This window comes from Carcharodon carcharias, chromosome 18 (genome assembly GCF_017639515.1).
Source record: "Carcharodon carcharias isolate sCarCar2 chromosome 18, sCarCar2.pri, whole genome shotgun sequence".
Taxonomy (NCBI): Eukaryota; Metazoa; Chordata; class Chondrichthyes; order Lamniformes; family Lamnidae; genus Carcharodon; species Carcharodon carcharias.
This window is the reverse complement of record NC_054484.1, coordinates 24,714,666-24,738,033: the sequence shown is the minus strand read 5'-3', so window position 1 is coordinate 24,738,033 and position 23,368 is coordinate 24,714,666. Positions and strand designations below refer to the sequence as shown.

The following is a 23,368-nucleotide window of genomic DNA, read 5'->3' as shown; positions in this document are numbered from 1 at the left end:
AAGTTTGATTTGGAGCAAAGCAAAACTGGAACAGCTTCACATTGTTTCAAACCATGTAGCATAGCTAACCTGTTATGTCACTGACAAACTTAAAAGTGTTCCACTCATAAAATGTTATTTCTATTCAAAGATCTGCTAATTGCTCAATTTTTTTGTGGTGAAAAAACTATTTTCTGTTCCACTCAGCCCCCACACAACCTCAGTAAATCCTTCTGTCACAGCATTTGGTCAAAGATATTAAAATTCAGGATTTTTTCCTAAATAATCTTCTTGCACACAAGCTCGCACTAGTTTCTGCATCTTCATACACCACTGTATACCAGTTAGCATTCCCAGGTTTAACAATTGCTTTAAATCGCTCACTGGAAATAACATGGATGTCCATTCCATTCTCTCCTTGCTTGAGAAGTGAAAAATAACACACTGTCAGATTGATACATACAGGCTAAAACAACTAATCAAATTTATTTGCAGATGAATAATGCACAAAACTCAAATCCAAAACACATTGTTAATATATGACAATAAAAGATATGACAACTGCACATTATGGCTGTAAGCTTGTTACAACTAATTGGACAGAATATATTTGAAACTAAAGCAAATAAAATACTCAGCTCAACTTTACTATTTACTAGATAAGAAAGATTCAATTGAATTCAGAATTAGCTGACCAACAAAATATCTCATTTGGAATGTGGATTATTCAGAGAATTCGGAAATAAGTTAACATAACTTCTTTGTGTTTTATGTGACTTTCATTCCTTCTTTACCTGGACTGCTGTGCAGGGAGCAACAGTATAAATTTTTATTATGTTACAAAATTGGGCAAAGTGGTCAATCATGATAAGGATAGTTAAAGGTTTCAGGTTGACACAGACAGTTGAGTGAAATAGGCAAAAGCATGGCAGATGGATCTCACAGAGAAATGTGAAGCAAAGCACTTTAGGAGGGCTAATATGGAAAGACAGTAAACCATAAATAGCACTATCTTGAAATGTGTGGATGAGTAGAGAGATTTCAAAGCTGATAGGGCAAGTTGATAAGGTGGTTAAAAATACATATGACTTACTTGGGTTTATAAATAATGGAATAGAATATAACAGCAAAGACATCATGCCAGAACTTCATAAATAACTGGCAAGGCTTCAGCTGGAGTATTGTGGGCACCTGTTATGATTCCCATAGAGACCAATAATTTTTACAAAAATGAGATGAATTTCTCAGCGACTGACAGAAAGAATCACATTGCAAGATTTTACATTTTAAGACTTATACTGTAACAAACAAGCAAACTAAAATCAACATAGGCTAACTATTACTTAATAGGAAACTAATGCACCAAACTACAAAAAAGGTACTTCCCTATTAACTATTTAACAAAACAAAATTACTTTAAAGCCATGCTCCCAGCAGATATGCAGCCTTTAAGGTTAAGTCCCAAATACCCCATGGGTTTTCAGCAGGCTCCCTTCACCTTGCCATCCTCAGGTGAGTTTTCCAGTGCCCTTTGAACATTGTTCCATTCAGTCTCTCAGTATCCCTGAGCCAACTTCCAGCAGCAAGGCCCATACTGGTGATTCCTTGTTCCTTAAATCTCCACAAGTTCCATCTCTTCAAATAGAGAACCAGTTCCCACCAACATCCTGCTAGGTGGCTAATACAAAAAACAGTCTTTTCCTCTGCTTTTCACGGCAGTATTTTTCTGTCTCCCCCTCCGGTTCCTTCTCAGTCTGTGTGTCTTTGTCTAGGAAAACCCTTCTTTTGTGTCAAGGTGTGAAAACTTGTCACTTGATTTTCTATAGGTGCTGGTCACAAATCGCACGGGCGTGTCTCCGGGCAGAATTAGTATGATCACTTCATCTCCCATTCAGAACATTCTATTTTACCTTAAGTTAAAAAGAGAAAGTTTAAAACATAACCATCTTATAAAGTCTCGCGTTCAGCACAGCTCCACATTTCAGGAAAGATGTAAAGGCATTAGAAAGGGTAAAGGAAGGTAACCAGGATGTTACCAGGGATGAGGGAATCCAGTTGTGAGGAAAAGTTGAAAAAGTTGGGCCTGTGCCCCTTGGAATAGGCAGATTAAAAAGTGACATAATGCAGGTTTTCCAGATGATGCCTGGTTTTGCTAGAATAAATAGCGAAAAAATATTCCCTCTGACAAGTGGGTTAATAAATACAGGTCATAGATTCAAAATCATTGGAAAAAGATCTAGAGGAGAGAAAGGAAAATTGTTTTCACTCAGACAGTTACTGGGCTCTGGAATGGCTTGCATGAAAAAGTGGTAGAAGCTGATTCCATAATTGTTTATAAAAGGGAGTCAGACAAATACTTAAGGATAAGTAACTTACAAGGTTACAGACAAACAGTGGAGATGTGGGACTAAGCACAACTGCTCTTCCAAAGAGCCAGCACAAGTACGATGGATTGAATGGCCTCCTTCTGTGCTGGAAGTTTCAATGATTCTATGATTCAAGTACTTGGAAGTTGCTGCAAAGGGATATAGACAGGTTAAGTGTGTGGGCAAAAATTTGGCATTAGAATGTGGGAAAATGTGAACTTGTCCAATTTGGCAGCAAGAATAGAAAAGCAATATACTATTTAAATGGAGAAAGATTGCAGAACTTGGTAGTACCGAGGGTGTCCTGGTACATGAATCACAAAAAGTTAGTATGCAGGTGCAGCAAGTGACTAGGAAGGCAAAAGGAATATTGGCATTTATTGCAAGGGGGCTGGAATATAAAAGGAGGGTCTTGGTAAGACCACACCTGGAATACTGTGAGCAGTTTGATCTCCTTATTTGAGAAAAACATATAATTGCATTAGAAGCAGTTCAGAGAAGGTTCGCTGGACTCATTGCAGGGATGAAGGATTTACCCTTTGAGGTAAAATTGAATAGGTTGGCCCTTTATCCTTTGGAGTTTAGAAGAAAGAGAAATGATCTTATTGAAACATATAAGATCCTGAGGGTGAATATCGGAAGGATTTTTCCACTTGTGGAAGAGGCTAGAACCAGGGGATACAATTTAAGAATAAGAGGCCTACCGTTTAAGATGGAGATGAGGAGAAAATTTTTCTCTCAAACGGTCAAGAGTTTGTGGAATTCTTTTATCCAGAAAGCAGTGGAGGCTGGATCATTGAATATATTCAAGGCAGAGTTAGACAGATTTCTGATAGACAAGGGAATCAAGGGGTAATGGGGGGCACGCAGCAAAGTGGAGTTGAGATCACAACCAGAGCAGCCATGGTCTCATTGAATGTGGAACAGGCTCAAAAGACTGGATGGCCTACTCCTGCTCCTGAAGTCCTATGTTCCTATGTTCCTATGCTGCTTAATTTGAGAACTGGCCCAATAGTAATGCGGAATCAAAGTGGTGGAAAAGTATCCTACCAGAGGGGTTCAAGGGACAGCAAAGGACTTTGGGTAGTTTGTACCCAGTAGTTCCTTAGCACACAGCTGCACACTAACAGCAACTTGTATATATATAGCAGTAAATGCAAATTTATAAATGCAGTAAACCACCCCAAAGCACTCCACAAGAGTGTTATCAGTTTGACACCGAGCAGCACATTATGCAGCTTTGTCTTTCAACTTTGATGAAAAGCAGCAACACCAAGAGCACCAACATAAGCTCTCTTCTCCTCAGCCACATGCTTCTTCACAGGACTGAGGGAATGGGCACAGAGATCCAGCTTTAAGGAGGTGAGATCCACCACCACCCCGCTCCCCCACCAACAGCCGCCGCCCTCCCCCCTCCCCCCCCACCCCACCCCCTCTCCCACCCCACCACCAACACAGGGTCAACAGGCTGAGGATCAGCTCTCTGTGAGCACTAGGGTCTCAGAAGTCTCAGGTTTTCAGGGGATGTCATTGATGTCATCTGCAGCCTCCAGGAGTAAGACCTCCTTCCCAGTGAACCAGGTGGGAAGGCATTGCTAATGGCTTCTCCTGCAAGAAAAGAAAGCAGAGAGTTAGGAGTGTCAGTAATGGCTTGCCTGGATAGCAGGAAAGGATGATGTTTGTGGAGGGTGAGTCCAAGGTATGGGAATGAGAGGGCAATAGGATGAGAGTAAGTGTGAATGTTGGCTGTTCAGATGGGGATGCAAAGTGTCGGAAGAGAAGGGGACAAGTAGATCTGCAAGAGCGTTGTTCAGGAGTGCTGTGCAGGAGAATGCTGGGAAAGTCAGGGGCTTGGCATTGAAAGTGTTACGCTACTCACTTTTCCCACCCTCCTGTGGTCTTGGGTTCTTGAGGCACTGTCACCATGTTGGAGGGACCACACTCCTTCCATTGACTTCCTCAGCTAATTCCATCCACAACTGATCGGTTGGAGAGGTTCTCCACTTCCTTATGCCCTGGGGAGAGCTCACCTCACTGAAGCTCCTCAGGTCTCACAAAAAGACCTCAAGGTAAGAGTGAGAGAACCGGGGAGCAGAATTCCCATGACCAGGTGGGGGTGACCCATTGTAGCCCAAGCTGGGGTCCCTTTAATTGGAAATCCTTTCTTTAATAGGCCTAGCACATAGATCTTGCCTGTCCTTCCTGATTAGTTGAAGAATTCTGAAGTGGGCTGCTAATAGCATGGCTCAGTTAAAGGGCCATGGCAAAGTCTGCTGAATATTCCACAGGTTCCTGGCCCACTATGGATCTGCCATTTCGGGAGCGACTAAATTGTAACAATTCTGCTAATTTTGCTGAGCCATCATCCCCCAACTGAACTGTCTGAAAGTACTCCGCTTCTTCCTTGAATGGAGGCCCAAACAGTTCCCATCCACCAGCACCCCCTCCACCTGGCTGAACTTATTCTCACGTTAAAAACTTCTCCTTCAAATCCATTCATTTCCTCCAAATAAATGGTGCTGCAATGGGAGCCTGTACAGGTCCTAGCTATGCCTGCTTTTTCATGGGATCTGTAGAATATTCTTTGTTTCAGTCCTACTCAACAACCCCCACCCCACCCACCCTCAACTCACCTCTTTTTCCAGTACTTTGGTATTGGTGCTATTTCCTGCTCTTACCTTGAATTGTAAAATATAATCAACTTTTCTTCTAATTTCCACCCTTCTCTTGCCTTCACATGGTCCATCTCCATCTCTTCCCTTCCCTTCCTCGACTTCTCTGTCTCTATTTCTTGGGATAGGCCATCAACCTTTCGTCACTTTAAGCCCACTGACTCCTACAACTACATTCACTACGCTTCCACACATCCCATTTCCTGTAAGGATTCTATTCCATTCTCCCAGTTTCTTCACTTTCATCAAATCTGTTCTGATTATGCAACCTTCCATACTAGTGCTTCTGCCATATTCCCTCCCACCATGCATTTTAAGGCCCTCAACTATGTCCATCCCATTTCCTGTCCTGCTTTCGCCCCTTCCCCTCCCTCTTGTTCTCACTTTCCACACCAACAGCCTCCATATTCAACAGATCATCCTCCTTTTCATCGCCAGCATGGTGCTAAACCCACCTTCCTCCCAAATTCATCCTTCCGAAAGGACCGTTCCCTACCCAGCACCCTGATTCACCCTTCAATCACTCTGAACAACCCCTTGCCAACCCATGGCACCTTCCCATGCAAACACAAGGGTTACAGCCCCTGCCTTTTTACCTCCTCCCTTCTCAATGTCCATGCCCCCCTGTTTCGGATGGCATCTGTTTATCATTCTGCCATTCGCGCCTTCTTTAGACACATTGTTTGTTTCATTACTTGACTCATTACCACTATCTTTTGCCCTGCACCATCAACCCTTTTGTCATTTAATCTCTCCTCCCTACTACACTATCACAGGCCTTCCCTTTTGTTCTTTGCCACACCCCTTTCGCTGCCACTGTACTTGATTAAAACTTGGTTCAGTAATGTCCTTTAGGGAAGGAAATCTGCTGTCCTTACCTGGTCTGGCCTACATGTGAATCCAGACCCACAGGAATGTGGTTGACTCTTAAAATGCCCTCTCAACAAGGACAATTAGGGGATGGGCAATAAATTTTAAAAAACATCCCTAAGTTGTCCAAGTTCTGATGAAAGGCGATCAACCTAAAATGCTTCTCGCTCCACTGATGCTGCCAGACATGCGCTATTTCCAATATTTTCTGTTTTTATTACCATTACATTACTTGCAGTAAATTAACTCATCTAACTTGAAAGGATGATATTAATCATCCTTCTGAAATCTAAGTGAATATTTTGCAATATCTACTGACAGTGAGACCAAGCCACAATACTGATAAACAGTTTCTGCACTGCACTTTCTGGTAGGTAATGGGCAGGATCTTCCCCCTGTTGGTGGAGGTTGTGCAGGAGCGGGCGCAAGCAGAGGGGTTCCCGATCGGCGCCCCCGGTTGAAGGCATGCCGCCATTTTACATAGGCGGGCCAATTAAGGCCTGCTCAGTGTGACGTCAGTTCAGAAGCGCTATGCGCTCCCTGTGCAGGCGAGGGGGGATTCCCTGAGCCAGGGGTGCACTCTTTCACGTATGCACACAAAAGAGCGCACAGGTCTCCCTGAGGCAAAGTGCTGCCTCAGGGAGATCGGCTCAGATTTCAAACATTGAATAAAGGTGGGAAAAAAGATTATTGACATGTCCCCTCATGTGCCACTGTCTCATGAGTTGGGACATGTCAATTTCTTTTACTTAGACATTTCATACAAATCTTAATGCCCTCATGAAACCTCATCCCGCCCGTTCATGAGGTTTCATGTTTTTTCTGAAGCCTGCCTGGGCTCTTCGCCTTGCCCGTCAACCTTAAGGTTGGATAGGCAGGTCCATTAATCAGTTTAATTACTTTTTAATGGTCTCAATAGGCCTTTGACAGTTTGGAGGCTGCGCAGCCACCGAACTGAAAATCTAACTCATGCGCAGTGACCTCAGGACGCACGCCCGATGTCACCCCACATCATTTTGCGCATCGATGAATGGGCCCCACTGCCTGCTCGCCGACCAGAAGATGCTGTCCAATAAATTTTGTCTGTTACTTTTCTCCGAAGGCTATACCTCCTGTTTCCTTGAGGAACTCCAGCATAGGGACACCAGTAGGACATTCAGTCTCTCAAGCATGTTAGTATCATAGAAGAAGAAGGCCATTCAGCCTATCATATCTGTGCCAGCTTACTGATAGAGCAAAACAAAAACAGAATTACCTGGAAAAACTCAGCAGGTCTGGCAGCATCGGCGGAAAAGAAAAGAGTTGACGTTTCAAGTCCTCATGACCCTTCGACAGAACTAGGCGAATCCCAGGAAGGGGTGAAATATAAACTGGTTTAAGGTGGTGGGGGAGTGGGGTTGGGTGGGGAGAGAGAAGTGGAGGGGGGTGGTGTGGTTGTAGGCAAAAGCCTACAATACTGATAGAGCAACTCACTTCCCAGCCCCTCACCTTTTCCCCACAGCCCTGTAAATTTTTCTGCTTCAAATTATTGTTCAATTCTCTTTTGAAGGCCTTAATTGAACCATTCTCAGGAAGAGCACTCCAGGTGCTGCATAAAATCATTTTCCTCAAATCACTGTTGCTTCTTTTGCCAATCACATTAAATCGATATCCTCTAATTCTCAACATTTCTGTCAATGGGAACAGTTTCTCCCTATCTACTCTGTCCAGACCTCTCCAATGTTTTGAATACCTCTTATCAAATCTCTTCTTAACCTTCTATTGTCCAAGGACAACAGCCCCAGCTTCTCCAATCTACCCACACAGCTGAAGTTCCTCATCCCTGAAACCATTCTCTTGAATCTTTTCTGCCAGCTCCCTAGTCTAATGCTTTCATATCCTTCCTAAAGTGTGGTGCCCAGACAAAATTCAGGCCGAAATCAGGACTTTACATAGATTCATCAGAACTTACTTAGCTTTGTACTCCATACCCCTATTTATAAAACCAAGGATGCCATTTGCTTTAGTGACCACTTTCACAACTTGCTCTGCCACCTTCGATGATTTTTGTACCTTTAGCCCAGCTCCCGCAACCCTTTTAGGATTGTACCCTTTATTTTATATTGCCTCCCCTCATTCTTCATACCAAAATAATTCACTTCACATTTCTCTGCATTAAATTTCATCTGCCCCTTTTCCACCCATTCCTCTCTTGAAGTTTCTTATATTCTCCACACAGTTCACAATACTTCCAAGTTTTGTGCCATTCATAAATTTTAAAATTGGGCCCTGTGCAAAGTCTAGATCATTAACATAGGTCAAAAAAGCAGTGGTTCTTGGTTTGACCCCAGGAGAACCCCACTATATATCTTCTACCAGTCCAAAAATCAACTTTTCATCATTATACACTTGTTTCCAGTCACTCAGCCAACCTTGTATCCATGCTGCCACTGTTCCTTTTATTCCATGGGCTTCAACTTTGCTGACAAGTCTATTATGTGGCACTTTATCAAATAACTTTTGGCAGGAAGCTTGAAGCCTAACCTAACCAGCACAATTTCAAACATATTTTGGGTACAATTTCCTGATTGTGCTGAGGTAGATATTCCACAATTATCTCATCTAAGTAACAAAACACCACATTGATTCTCCATCATGCTTTAGCATTTTGCAACGCTCCATCAAAAAAGCATTGGCAGATGCAAAGAATGCAAAAGATCAAAAGTATAGGGGAGCTTATTTCAAACTTAGATTGAATAAAAAAAATGACCCTGTCAACAGCTCATTGAGATCAGCACGAAGCTACGTTATTCTCAGGCAAGCTTCGGATAGTGATGGAAACAATTCAGTTAGTCTTCAATGTCAGGCCAACTACATTATCCTGCCTCTTAGGACAGATGGAGGCACGTGCTATTTCTCTGAGGGTAAAATACAGTTATTGGCCACTATTTTTGCTGGGAACTAGAGGCAAAACTGAACAACTATCATACCTTGTAAGTTGTAAACTATTAAGAGGATTGCATTCCATCAAATTGCCACATAATTATTAAAGTTATGAAGAAAGATATGTACACTCGCTTGTGTCACAAGACATCCATTGCACTGCTTTAGATTGGTAAATTGCAGGTAGCCTGCAACCAGATGTATCATTAAAAGATTAGGGTGCAGAGCTGAAATTCAAGCAAAATATTAGACATACGTGATTGAATATAGCTAGGAAACCTTAATTGTCAGATTTTACTACTGGTCTAATAGATCTTATTCCTCTGAAAGTGAAACAATAAACATTAACAAAAGTTTAATTTAAAATAATTTTTGCTTATTAAGCTCTTATTAGACTCATTAATGACAAGGTTATGCTAAATTAGATTTACACTCATATTGAAATACAAACATTTTTCCCCAGAAAAAGTGTTCCTTTGGAGCAATATTCTAGGTTGAGGGCATTTCAAGAGTGACTACATTTCAAAGGTACCATGTTGACCGTAAGGTACTTTGGGAAGCCCTGAGGTTGTGAAAGGTGCCATATAAATGCAAATCTTGCTTTCTTTCAGTCATGAAGTTTTCCTCTTTTCAGCAATTGTAGCAAGATCATGAAGAGATCTGTAACTAGTAATACTGAGCAGAGAAAATCTCTGAAAAATCTCTAGGAAAAGGTGTTTGATGCCAGCACACATAATGCAATCTTAGCCGCAGGTTAGATCTGCCATGAGCATATTTAACAAAGAGTAAAATAGTGAAGTATTATACTGATAAAGGTGGAGACCCACAAGAAGCTTTGGTGGCAAAATAAAGGGGATTAGTGATTATTATGGAAAAGAGGAACACAAAACGTTTTTCAAAAGAAAATCAGTTAAGCTGGTTAAATAAATATATTAAGCTGGTTCAATAAATTGATTAAGCCAGTTAAATAAATTGATGGCTGTTCTATTCTTCTTTAAAAGCAACCAGCCAGTAGTGATGTTCACAAGTATTACTGGAGGCTGAAGACGCAAGATTTAATTTCTTGGGTTCACTGGGGACATAGCTGGATCTGAGAAGGTTTAGATTTTTGGAGGGCACAAATATATTTTTATGGTACTTGCTCGTAGAGCTAGCTCTATAGTTCAGTGTCAGCTTTCATATTGTTAAAAAAAGAACTTAAAAAGAGTTCAGCCTTTTCCCTTAAAATGGGATTGATTCAGATTCTGACAGCAATTCTGTGGCTGCCATTTGCAGTATCCACATTTTACAGCAAACTCAAATGCCTAGTTCTAAAAGGAATGAATTTCAGCCTCTGCTCAGAGGAAGTTATGAATTAAGTCTCATAAAACATGATCAGATGTGTTTTAAGGCTGTCTTAAGTGTGTTATAAGGCACATTCTTGTTCATGGAGAGACAGATGGATATACTGATACCAACACAAGACAAATCTGCTGAAATGGAGATTGTAAAATTCAACTGCAGCATGTGATCCAAACACTGAAGGGAGAGGATTCCTTTCACATATTGTGCAGATCATTGTTGATAAGAAACCTAAGCTTTTTTTTATTGTGAAGTTAGTGCAGCTTGGCTGTACAGTAAATAAAACCACAGTTACGGTACATATGGGATATTCATCAAATGAGTCAAAATGAGCACGCCATAGCACATGGTACTGAGAAGGGCATGGCAGCACATAGATTAGTCCAGTTCCAAAATAGAAGCATATTATCTAAAAGGTGAGAAACTGCAGAACTCTGAGATACAGAGGGATCTGTGTGTTTTAGTGCATGAATCGCAGAAGGTTAGTATGCAGGTGCAGCAAGTAATTAGGAAAGCTAATAGAATAGAGGAATTGAATACAAAAGTAGGGAGGTTATGCTTCAGTTATACAGGGCATTGGTGGGACCACAACTGGAGTACTGTGAACAGTATTGGCCTCCTTATTTAAGTAAATGTATAAATGCATTGCAAGCAATTCAGAGAAGGTTTACTAGACTAATACCTGGAATGGGTGTTTTCTTACGAGAAAACATTGGACAGGATAAGCTTGTATCCACTGGGGTTTAGAAGAGTAAGAGGTGCCTTGATTGAAACATACAAGGTCCTGAGGGGTCTTGACGGGGTGGATGTGGAGAGGATGTTTCCAATTGTGGGAGGATTTAGAACTGGGGTTCACTGTTTAAAAATAAGGGGGTCGCCCATTTAAGACAGAGATGAGGAAACATCTATTCTCTCAGAGGATTGTGAGTCTTTGGAACTCTCTTCCTCAAAAGGCAGTGGAAGCAGAGTCTTTGAAGATTCTTATGGCATAGGTGGATAGATTCTTGATAAGCAAGGGGATGAAAGCTTATTTGGGTAAGCAAGAATATGGGGTTGAGGTTATAATCAGATCAGCCACGATCTTACTGAATGCAGAGCAGGCTCGAGGGGCTGAGTAGACTACTCCTGCTCCTAATTTTTATGTTCAAATGTACATACATTTTCAAAACTCTTTGGGTGGAATTTTACAGCCCCATCATAGGAGCTGCTGGTAGAATTTTTTAATCAAACAGAAAAGGTTTAGTGGTGTTGATGAAAAGTAACCAAATTTTGGCAGGAGTTTTCATCTATAGTAAATCATTTTTTTTTAAATTCCATTTTTTAAAGTGTAGCTGAATTTTAAAGCTGCAGCTGAAGTGGGTAGAATGCATATCAGATGTTGTCCTAATCAAGCAATACATCACCAGTAACATTTAATGCACTACTCAAAGGCTGTTCTCCAGTACTTGTCTTCTGTACGTGAACTGTGTGGTCATAAAATAAACTGCTGTATTCCCTGTTTGTTAAAAAATGACTGAAAATAAAACACCTCTGAAAATGAGGAATGTGGTCTTGCAGGATTAAAGAAATGCTGGTAGTGATTTTGATTCTCTTTTCTGTAACCTCGCATAGACTATAGATTGTGTTGCCAGCGTAATTACATTTCAAACCACAGAACTTGCAAGTTTCCAGCACAGAAGGAAGTCATTGAACCCACCATATATGTTCCAGCTCTTGGTTAGAGCAATCCAAAATAAATTTTAATATTTGTACCCTGTAGCCCTGCATGAACACATGCTTCAAATAATAATCTACCTTGCTCATAAAAGCTGCTTGGGCCTCTGCTACAATTTCACCTGTGACAAAGTATCCCATTCTCCCTGCTGTCCTGGACCACATATATCCTTCACAACTTCATTAAATGAGATTACATGGCTATTATCACATTGTTGTTTGTGGGGCCATGCTGTGCACAAATCAGTTGTCCTCTTTCCTATATTACAGCAGTGATTATACTTCAGAAATATTCCATTAGCTATAGAGCACTTTTGGACATCTTGAGGCCATGAGACACAGTGTAAATGCGAGTCAATCTTTACAAACTCCAACATCTCGCTGCCAAAAGAAATCTTTCCAAACCTCTCCCCTCACTCTCTTGGCGACAATTTTTAACTAAATGACTCCCTCACCACTGGCTCTACAGTCAACGGAAATAATCTTTCCCGCTCACCTCACCAAACCATTCATAGTTCTTTAAAAAAAACTCCAACACACCTCTTTTATTCTATTGCTCCAATGAAAATAATCATGGTATCCCAACTCTTTCCTGGAAGATTAATGCAGATGACAACTTTTTGGTAACCACAAGTGTCACATTCTGTTTGATTATTTTGCTACAAACCATATTGATTGAACTTTTACATTTCTAAAGCTGTATAAACAAGAATATGCAGTGTTTAAGAGTTCACTATAGCAAGGTGAAGAAGAAAAATGGTATTTGCCTTTTTGCTGGTCCATTAGGTACAAAGCTACATATTCCTTTCTCATCAATCTATTTGATTTCAGATCAAATGTATCGATCCATAATTTAGTCATCTATGTCAAGTCTCTGCTCGAACTCTTTCTGTACACTGGGCCTTATATGTAGATTTGGATTTCCAAATTTTCACTAAGTAGTTATTCATTCCACAGCTGGATTACCAAACTTATCTTTGATATCAGTTAATTAGCTATTGTGGTGTTTGAGAAGAGATAAGACAACATTGTGCACCATGAGTGGCTGCTTTTCAGTTTTTTCACTAATTAAACCTTAATTAATAAAACTAGCATTGCACATACCATGAATGTTATTTATGGATTAACATATGAGCCCTTTAAGGAAAAAAATATAGTTCCAGTCTTCTCTTTATCATGCTTGAGATACATATTGGAGCCTCCTTCATGTTTACCATGCATCTCCCCCATCAAGCTACTTTGCAAAATTAATGCTTTACTGTTTCTGATTTGTCACTTGCTCATGGTATTGCTGAAGTTTGTATTACTAATAAAGCCTTGCATCCTGGCAATATGGCTATTGCCCCAATGTGCTCAATATTAGTGCACTAATTTATTAGCAATAGACAATCTTGTGTCAAAGTTGAAAAAAAATCAGCAAGCCAGCTAGGATACGCCTTCAGTTATAACACAAGAACCAAATTCCACCTGAATTAACAGAAGGTCCAGTTGTTTTTTATAGGTTGTCTTGAGAACAAAAGTAGGCATTAATAACTTTGTTTTGAGCATTTAGCAGTTATTGAAGAGCTAAGAGTAAGGCTCAAAGCTATCATTTTATGAGGGAACTTAGTTGAAGTCAACACCCCCACAGAATTTGTGATAAGTATAATAGTGAGGCCATCAGGCACTTGCTATCATTGTATAATGGAAGAAAGCTAATGGCAACTCTGACTGTGCATGTATGCAGTTAAAGGGTGAAGTCCAAAGGCTGTTGACAGAGGTATCCTGTTCCTGGACATGGTACGCTGTTGCAATCCTCACCAATAGACTCAGCATTGAAATGATAACTTGCACGAAATTAGGGTTCTTATCCTTAGTTTCTCAATAAAAGTGGTTGAAATGTTTAGGACTAGTACTTTCTGGAGTGAGTCTTTAATGCTGTGTTATGTGAAAATTACCACTGAACAAAATCTCTGGCCCTGAAAAATTTATTTTACAATGGTAGAGTCCTGTCCCCTCAGAGGAAAATTAGTGTTGGGGATAAAAACAAAAATCACTTTTTAAATTGTTTTCTGTCTGTCTCCTTTATCTCCCGCCCTTAATCCTAACTGTATTTCTCAAACAATATTTTGTTTTCTGTGTATTATCTAAATATATTTCCTGCTTCATACCTCTTGGCTTGGAATCTGCATGTCTCATTGAGAGTCTTCAATGTGATTGGTTGAAAGAAACCTTTGCTTACCCTCATTAGCATGTCACAGATCCCAAGCACAGGAGACTATGCTGGAAAAGGCACCAGATCAGAGGAAATGTCTGTTGACAAGATGCAAAAAAGTTTGTGAACAGCTGTCAGTGAGTTGAATGGCGAGCCTCATTCCTTGTTCCACTGAAAACAAAATCCAAAACCAATAAGACTCAGAGTGCTGCTGGGAAGGGAATTCCAGGATTTTGACCCAGCAACTGTGAAGGAACGGCAACATAGTTCCAAGTCAGGGTAGTGTGTGGCTTGGAGAGGAACTTCCAGGTGGTGGTGTTCCCACATGTCTGCTACCATCATCCTTCTAGATGGTGGAGGTCACGGTTTTGAAAGGTGTGGCCGAAGAGCCTTGGTGAGTTACTGCAGTGGGTCTTGTATATAGTACACACTGCTGCCACTGTACGTCAGTGGTGGAGGGAGTGAATGTTTAAGGTGCGGATGGGATGCCAATAAAGTGGGCTACTTTGTCCTGGACGGTGTTGAGTTTTTGAATGTTGAAGCTACGGTTATCCAAGCAAGCGGAGAGTATTCCATCACACTCCTGACTTCTGCCTTGTAGATGGTGGACAGGCTTTGGGGAGTCAGGAAGTGAGTTACTCTCTGCAGAATTCCCAGCCTCTGACTTACTCTCATAGCCACTGTACTTACATGGCTGGTCAATGGTAACCCCCAAGATGTTGCTGGTGGGGGCTTCAGCAATGATAATTCCATTGAATGTCAAGGAAAGATGGTAAGATTCTCTCTTGTTGGAGATGGTCATTACCTGGAACTTGTGTGGCATGAATGTTGCTTGCCACTTATCAGCCCAAGCCTGAGTATTGTCCAGGATTTGCTGCTCATGGACACAGATTACTTCAGTATCTGAGGAGTTGTGAATGCTGCTGAATATTGTGCAATCATCAATGAACATCCCCACGTCTGACCTTATGATGAAGGGAAGGCCATTGATGAAGCAACTGAAGATGGCTAGGCCTAGATGAGTGACTTATGATCTGTATCATAATGACTTAAATAAAAATATCATATCCCTCCAATGGTTTCATAATGTTTGTATGTTTTTTTAAATAATCTGATTAAGCAAAGAAGCAGGAAAAACTGGATCAAATGGTGCATGAAATTCCTTTGCAATTTTGTCTCAGTACAGCTGGAGGCAGTGAAAGTAATAATTGGGCTATGGTTGGGTAATGTGCATTAGAATATTTACAATATCCTCTTCAAATTGTGAAAGAAAAATAGGTCCAGTAATTAGAATGTAATGTGATATATCCTGAAAAATTCTTCCAGGAAATTACATTAACACAAGCTACATTATATCATCCAACAGATAAAAACCTCAGAACTTCCTCAAAAGCATAATGTGTCATATTCCCCTCCCATTTTCCCTCTTCCACAATGGTTTAAAAAGTGAATATCAGGAATCTTCACTGTACCTTTCGCCAAATAATATTAACACAATTGTAATGCATTTGGTTACATAGAGTCAAGGTATACTACTAACTCTGTATCACTCTCTGGCAAGGGAGAATATAGATCTGCACATGTACAAAGTTTTGCTTGTGGTTAAACGAATCCCTTCTTTTTAATATTAACATTAATAAATGAAATCTATGATTTTTCTAAGCAATAGATCCAACCATCTAGGATCTTCTTAAATTTCCCTTTGTACTTCTGCAGTTATACAACTGATGTGAAGCAGTAGCAGTGTATCATTGCCTCCACAGTTTGTCTCAATTCAATTTGATTTAATTGACCAAATATCCAAATTCCAACCCACAGTTTAATCCCTCCTAGTGGACTCGCTCTATGTCTTTGAGTGTATATTTTACTACCACAGGTAATTGGTTTGAAATGGCTTTGGGTATACATCAGCACTAAAATGACTTGAGAGTCAGGGCCAAGTCGAACTTCTCAACACACTAAAGACCAAAGTTTGAGATGAATTTGCATCAGTTACAGTGCCAAACCAGTTCAATGTACTGTTGCTGACCTATAAGGTTGGGTTTTGTTTTGTCTGTTTCTCACCGAGTCAAGACGAGATTTACATTGAAACCCTTAACTTCTATGGTGAGCTGGTCTACCACAGAACCTGAACCATAATCAATATCAGGGATCAACTCACTGATACAAATGTATTTGCATGACTACCCTCCCACACATGTATGAGCTGCTGGGAACCCCGGTTTTACTAAGCAAAGTTTTTTTTTTTATTCATTCATGGGATGAAGACGTGGCTGGTTTATTGCCCATCTCTAACTGCCCTCGAGAAGGTGGCAGTGAGCTATCTTCTCGAAGGGCAGCAGTCCATGTGGTGTAGCTACACCTACAGTGATGTTGGAGAGGGAGTTCCAGGATTTTGACCCAGCGACAGTGAAGGAACAGCGATATCTACACCAAGTCAAGATGGCTTGTGACTTGAGGAGGAACTTATGAGAGGAGGAGGATTAATAAGTAAATGTTATGCTAGATATTCTGAAAAGTAACCATCAGGACGCGCAATTCACCTTGCCCACCTGCATCACTTTTTACTTAAACAGCCATCGCACAGTGCGTCACAATACTTGTCCCATCAGCTCGTCATATTTAAGGTTAATTAGAGATGGAGTTCCACACAGACCTGACAAAATGCCATGTACCTGGAAGTCATGAGGTTTCATTAATGTCAGCGTCACTCAGCCTGTTAATAAGGGATTATTTCTCAAACCCTACAAAATACAGTTTGATGTGAAACCTAAAGCAGAGACACATTCAATGCTTTCCTTCATGTTGTCGCGGTGACTTCGTCCAAGTTTATCAATGAATTGATCCCAATTCACAACGGGCTCATTGTTTAGATGTCATGTTGTGGAAGACCTTAATACTTCACATTAAAATAAAGAAATACGCCCAGACTCCAATTAAAATCCTCCTCGCCCAATGCTAAATACACTTAGCGCTCGCATTAATATTTTAGGTAATTCTTGTATTAAAACATTCGTAACCAGGTACCTTATAGATTACAGCTGGGGAATTCAAAGCGAGCCTGGGCTCGAGCGTGTGCAAAATGTCCACAATGCACATACTTGGAAACTTCCCTTCGGCACGGGGATAATGCCCACTAATCAGGGAAGCAGGTTTGGCGCACCTAAGAAATTTCTTCGAAAGCGATTGATTTGGTTTTTGAAATATTTGTCAGAGGGCATTTAAAGTTATATCACGAATCGTTCAGTCATCTGTTCAGACTCTTGGAATTATCCCATCCGCACCATGAACTTTGGACGGGTTTGCTCCATTGTGGTTATCTTATCGCTGATATAGGCAAATATTTGATTTATCCCGGTTGTATCGAATTACCATTTAATGTAATTTTAAAAAACTTTTAATTGGCGCCAATTTCTGACCCTGAAAGTGAATGAGTGAAGGTGGGAAAAAGGCAGATAAGAAAGAAAGAGGAAGGCAAGGGATTGTGTACTTTTTATTCTGAAGGTAAGTGTAACATTTAAACATTCAAACACGATTTTTTAAAAAAAACTATCTCCATTTGACACGTCCCAAAGCAGAGGCTGTGGGCAGATATTGACGCGCACGTCAGTTACTGAAACATGCATGTGATCAGCGGACAGGCCTGGAGAAGCCAAACTCTGGGGAACTTTAAATTCTAACCATGAAAAAGGCGCTGGGAAGTGAGTGAGTGCACGGAAAGGCTCCAAGATTGTTTCGGTGGGCAACAGTGTTCAGCATCTGGTGGAGACGGTTTTTTTTTCCACACCAGCCACTTGCATTAATCCATCAGAGATGGCAGGCTGGGAGAAAGTGATAGCTTGAGTATCGCAGTCTGTGAAACAAAATAAATAAATTAGCTGATTAGTTCACAAGGGCCCTGCACAGCTGGTAGAGGGCCCAGGTACTCGCTGCAAACCCTCTCACGACACGCACTTGTAGGCGGCCTGAAACCTATCAGGGCAACAAAGTTACCATTCATAAGATAAAAACAAAAATAATAGTGATAATAAGTTACCATTCAACCATTCTGCTTCAATCGAATTCTGCGCTGTACAGTACTGGGAATGGGCTTTGTCCTTGAAACTGGACAAATGCACCGGCAAACAAAAAAGCAACTTTTTTTTTAACTCGGTTACCCGATTTATTTCTCTTTCGAAGCTTGTTCTTGTTAAAATCATGAAAGTACCTCCGACTCGATCATCGTGGGTTTTTTTTTCAAAAGCTTTCTTTCGATCTATGGGAACGCGATAATGTAAAATCAACCGGATCCCCGTCGAACGATTGGCGCTTCTGGAGCTTTATCGGGACCTTTGAGAAAACGCCCCCAAAGAGATCTTCCACCCACCACCCACACCCCCCCCCCCCCCCACCTCACCATGATTTTTTGTGAACTCTATAACAACGATTCTCAGTGCTCCAGAATGATCATTAAAATCCTTTTATTCCAGTTCTTTGTGATCTTACCCGATCTTGGGGTAAACCCCAACACATTTCAAGCAGCAATGCCACTGAAACCAGTCCTGCTGTGTCCAAAAAAAAACCCTTATTGGAAACAAAAAGTGTTTGAATCTCACTGTCAAAAAATATACCATAAAATCCCTCACTCTCTCTCCACGTCCTTTCCTACATTGTATCTCAGATACCTCGCCCCTACCAGCTCTGAAGCGTCTCAATTTTGCATGCATCATTAGGGTAATAATAATATTTAGGAGGGGTGGGGGGAGCCATTTGTCCTTGCGCAGCCCGTGCATCTTGCAAATCATTTAGCAATAAATGAAATAAAGTGGATGGATGATGTGGAGAAATAGCTGTTTCTCTGCACTAGGTAAAATTCAATTTCCGCGCTCTGGATAAATCTCACTCACCGTGGGAATCCATCGCCCGAAGTGACAAATAATTCATTCATAAGTTAATAGTGACTCATGCTGTTTAATGGCTTTGCCGCAGCAGACCATGGTCCGAAGGATTTTAATGCAGATTTTGCATTGGTGAGAATGGTGTTAACTAACTTCACCATTAACGTTTCAAACTGCAGCAAGGATAACCCACAGATTAACCTTCGCGGTGAAGTATTTATCAGTTGAAGTTTGAATTAAATGATCGAATGCCGGCGAATTGAGTATTTCATTTTATGACATGAGCAGTGATTTTTTTTTTGCAACTGGGCTATTACTCTCGAGGCTACTTTTTCCAAATGTATATCCCATTGATATATTTTTTTTAAAAGTGAGCCAGTAAAATGTTGCAAACTGTCGAAATGGGATTTCTCCAGAAATAATCAAAGGATGAGACAACATAGAATGAGGCGATTCGACCCACCGTGCCTGCGACGGCTCTTCCAATGAGCTGTCCAATTCCCCACCGCCCTGCTTTGCTATTTCTCCATTAAATCAGACATGTCCCGCAAGTCAAGAAAGCATCTTCCTCGATGGTGAGGGGACATATGTTCCAGGATTAGAGGTGGGGAGGGGGAGGGATCACGATTAAGGTAGGTTTTTATATTGATAGCTAGCAATGGATAGATCTAAATTATTTTGTGTATAATACCCCACGCTGGACAAAAAGAAGCTTTAGCTGTTTTATAGGTTACTGGCTACAAACATCGAAAATCCATATGGTATAACAGGAATTCCGGACTATATAAACCACATGATTCCAACAAGCCAGGCAGCCAGTAGTATTCACAATTCATCAACCTTGTTCCTCCGATGTTTAGGTGGCACAACCATTATACATTCACGATTGATGAATCTTATAAAATTATACAACTTTATCAATGCACTTTTAGAAATGACAATGTCATTTCCAACTGAAATCTTCCACTTTTTTTTTCAACAGCTAGTAAAAATCTGGAAAACATTGGTCAAATATCTGCGCCGCGTTATTTAATTTGCTGCACCCTCTAGACGTTGTAACTGGAAACAATAGTAAGTAGAAAATAAAGCCCACATGTTAACACACAACTGTACATTTGGACTGGTCTGTATTTGTTCAAATGGGCGGCTAAGATGGATAAGATAAATTGGTGATACTTGGAACTACAATTTTAAAACGTACATTTGAGGGCAAATGTTTGCACTTAATAGGGGTTATCGCGTTTCTTTTTGATTCAGACTTAATAAGTAGTAATGCACCATCATTAATGCATCAAGATATTTTCTAGAGCCGCTGCATTTTAAAGCTCTCTTTAAAAGATAGATGTGAGGATAATTCGCCAGTTATCTTTGTGAAATGGAGGTGCCATGGATTGGAGGAGTTGGGTAACAAGTCGCGACGATATGCATTTCACCCCGATAAACTCAGTGTCCAACACAGGTCACTGCGTAAAATCAGAACAGAAAATGCGAGCTGGGAGCAGAATATCAGTCACCATCTGATCGAGAGAGATGGTCTAATGTTTCAAGCGGGACTTTGCATTAGTTCCGTCCCTGCTGTTTTAGACGCCGGGTAGCTGTTGCAAAATTTTCCGCTTAAATTTCGAATTTCCTGCAGCTCTTTACTTTTTTTATTTTTTATATTATTTAGTAGAACTTTATCATTCAACTATTTAGTTCAAACGCTACACTGTTCGCTCCTGCTCATAACAATATTGAATCAAGACGTGGCTGTCAATGTAAGGTTGACACAGGTTTATTCCATTCGTTATATCGAGATTACAGCCCCTAATAAAGATACCATAAAAGTTTCTTTTTCTCTATTCGCGAATACCAATGTGAGAAAAATAACTAAGCTTATTGCACAGGGGCGTAAATGGAAGCCTGCTTAATTCCCGGGACGATGGCCATGTGCCTAAAGTGAATTACTACAAGGTCTTAAAATAAATGTGTCACAAAGGGTGAAAATTGCTTGTGCGTAGCTCAGAGGGGAAAAAAAGGACTGGAATGAGGGAGATAATCAGACTCCATCTTTTTCCCTTCATATAATTACCGAGTGATTCTGCAGATGTCCCGCGTGAAGATTAGAAACTTTTGGACTGTCATTCAAAATTCTTCCGGACCGATCATTTGCATTCCTGTTACAAAACAACTTTCACCAACCCATGTAAATACGGCGTCAACAAAAATCGATTAACAATAAAAGCTAAATATCGATTCCCTCTGTCGCACCACAAATAGACCAACCCAGAATGTTAAAAATGCAACAAACCCTGCTAAAAGCATCACAAATCATTTCCACATAATAGACACACAGTATAACGGCCGCGCCTTTGGACGATATACCACAGCTAGTCATGAAAATATAAGGTAAAGCACCTATCTAAAATGCAATAACCTCAATGATATAACAATTTATATCGTCTTACATGTATTCACAGCTCAGAAACCGACCATTCAGCCCACCTCCTCCTGCACTTCTTCATCTAACCCAGTCAAGCTTCTATTCCTTTCTTCCGCATGTGTTGATCTAGTTTCCCTTAAATGTATTTATTCCAATCGCCTCAGCTGCTCCTTGTTATAGTCAGTTACACATTCTAGCTACTCCGGTTAAAGCGGTTTCTCCTGAATTCCGGATTGAGTGTTTGTTTTTGGCACTGCAAATGAAAACAGATTTTCGACATCTACCCTGTCAAACCCTTACAAACTTGACTTCTGTCAGGTCACTAACCTCTCAGTTCTGGTATCATTCTGGTTAATATTTTTGCACCTTCTCCAGTGCCTCTGTGTTCTTCTTATAATATGACGAACAGGACTACTCCAAGTGTGGTCTAACCAAGGTTCAATACAGTTTGAACTTAACTTTTCTGTTTTTCACTTTCACTCTCTAGAAAGGAATTTCAGTCTTTTGTTTTTTTTTTAATGGACTTATTAAAATGCATCACTACTTTTAGCGATGTGTGTGTCTATAACTCTAGATCTCTTTATTACCCAAACTCTTTGAAACACTTCCAAGGCGTATAGACTCCTCATTCTTCCTACTAAAATATATCATCTCATACTTACCTATATTGCAGTTCATTTACCTATGACATACACCAGCAAGTTTATTATACAGGGGTGTAATTCAAAGGAAGTTTAGTATAATGTAGGAAAATGTGAAGTTGTTCACTTTGGCAAGAAGAATAAAAAAAGCAGAGTATTACTTAAACGAAGAACAGCTGCAGAATTCCAAGGTGCAGAGGGATCTAGGTGTTCTAATGCATGAGTCACAAAATGTTAGCATGCGGGTACAGCAAGTAATTATGGCAGCTAATGGAATTCTATCCTTTGTCATGAGAGGAATTGAACATAAAAGTAAGGACATTATGCTTCAGTTATACAAGGCATTGGTGAGACCGCATCTTGAATACTGTGTGCAGTTTTGATCTCCTTATTTAAGGAGGGATGTAAATGTGCTGGAGACTGTTCAGAAGAGGTTCACTAGACTGATACCTGGAATGATCGAGTTATCTTATTAGGAAAGGTTAGACAGACTGGGCTTCTTTCCACTGGAGTTTAGAAGTGTGAAGGGTGACTTGATTGAAGTAAGTAAGATCCTGAGTAGCATTGACAAGGTGGATGTGGAAAGGATGTTTCCTCTTGTGGATGAGCCCAGAAATAGGAGCACTGTTTTAACATAAGGGGGCACCCTTTTAGGACAGAGATTAGGAGATTTTTTTTCCCTCAGATGTTGTGCGACTTTGGAACTCTGTCCCAGAAGATGATGGAGGCAGGGTCATTGAATAGTTTTAAGGCAGAGGTAGATAGACTCTTGTTAGGCAAGGGAATCAAAAGTTATCGGGGGTAGATGGGAATGTGGAATTCGAAACACAAACAGATCAGCCATGATCTTATTGAATGACAGAGCAGGCTTGAGAGGCCAAATGGCCTACTTTTGCTCTTAGTATGTTCGTATGCTTATATTAATACCTCCTGTTCTGTTAGAGTCCACCTCTATATAACTTACATCTATATATTGCAGGCCAACATAACAGGAGCAGCACCATCCATACCTAAAAATGAAGTGCAAGCACAGGACTACATGCATGGTAAACTGTGGAAGCAGCATGCAGTAGACAGAACAGAGCACTCCCACACCAACAAACCAGATCAAAACGGTCACATCCAGTTGTGAATAGTAGTAGACAACTAAACAACAGACAGGAGGAGGAGACTCCCGGGGACCTGACAACTTCTCGGTTGTAGTGCTGAAGATTTGTGCTCCAGAACAAGTCATGTCCCTAGCCAAGCTGATCCAAACAGCTACACTGGCATCTATCTAACAATATAGAAAATTGTCCAGGTTTCACCTGTTCACCAAAACCAGGACCATCTTATTCACCCAATTACTGCCCCACCAATCTACACTCAATC

The 23,368-nt window shown here is 40.7% G+C and overlaps 1 long non-coding RNA gene across 1 annotated transcript; it reads right to left on the bottom strand.

Moving 5' to 3' along the window:
- Positions 1-446: 446 nt before the first annotated feature.
- Positions 447-21,525, bottom strand: LOC121290547. The gene is made up of 2 exons (XR_005945827.1): positions 21,382-21,525; positions 447-1,889 (listed from the first exon to the last, which is right to left on the bottom strand). It is a non-coding gene; the product is annotated as an uncharacterized LOC121290547 (long non-coding RNA).
- Positions 21,526-23,368: the final 1,843 nt, after the last annotated feature.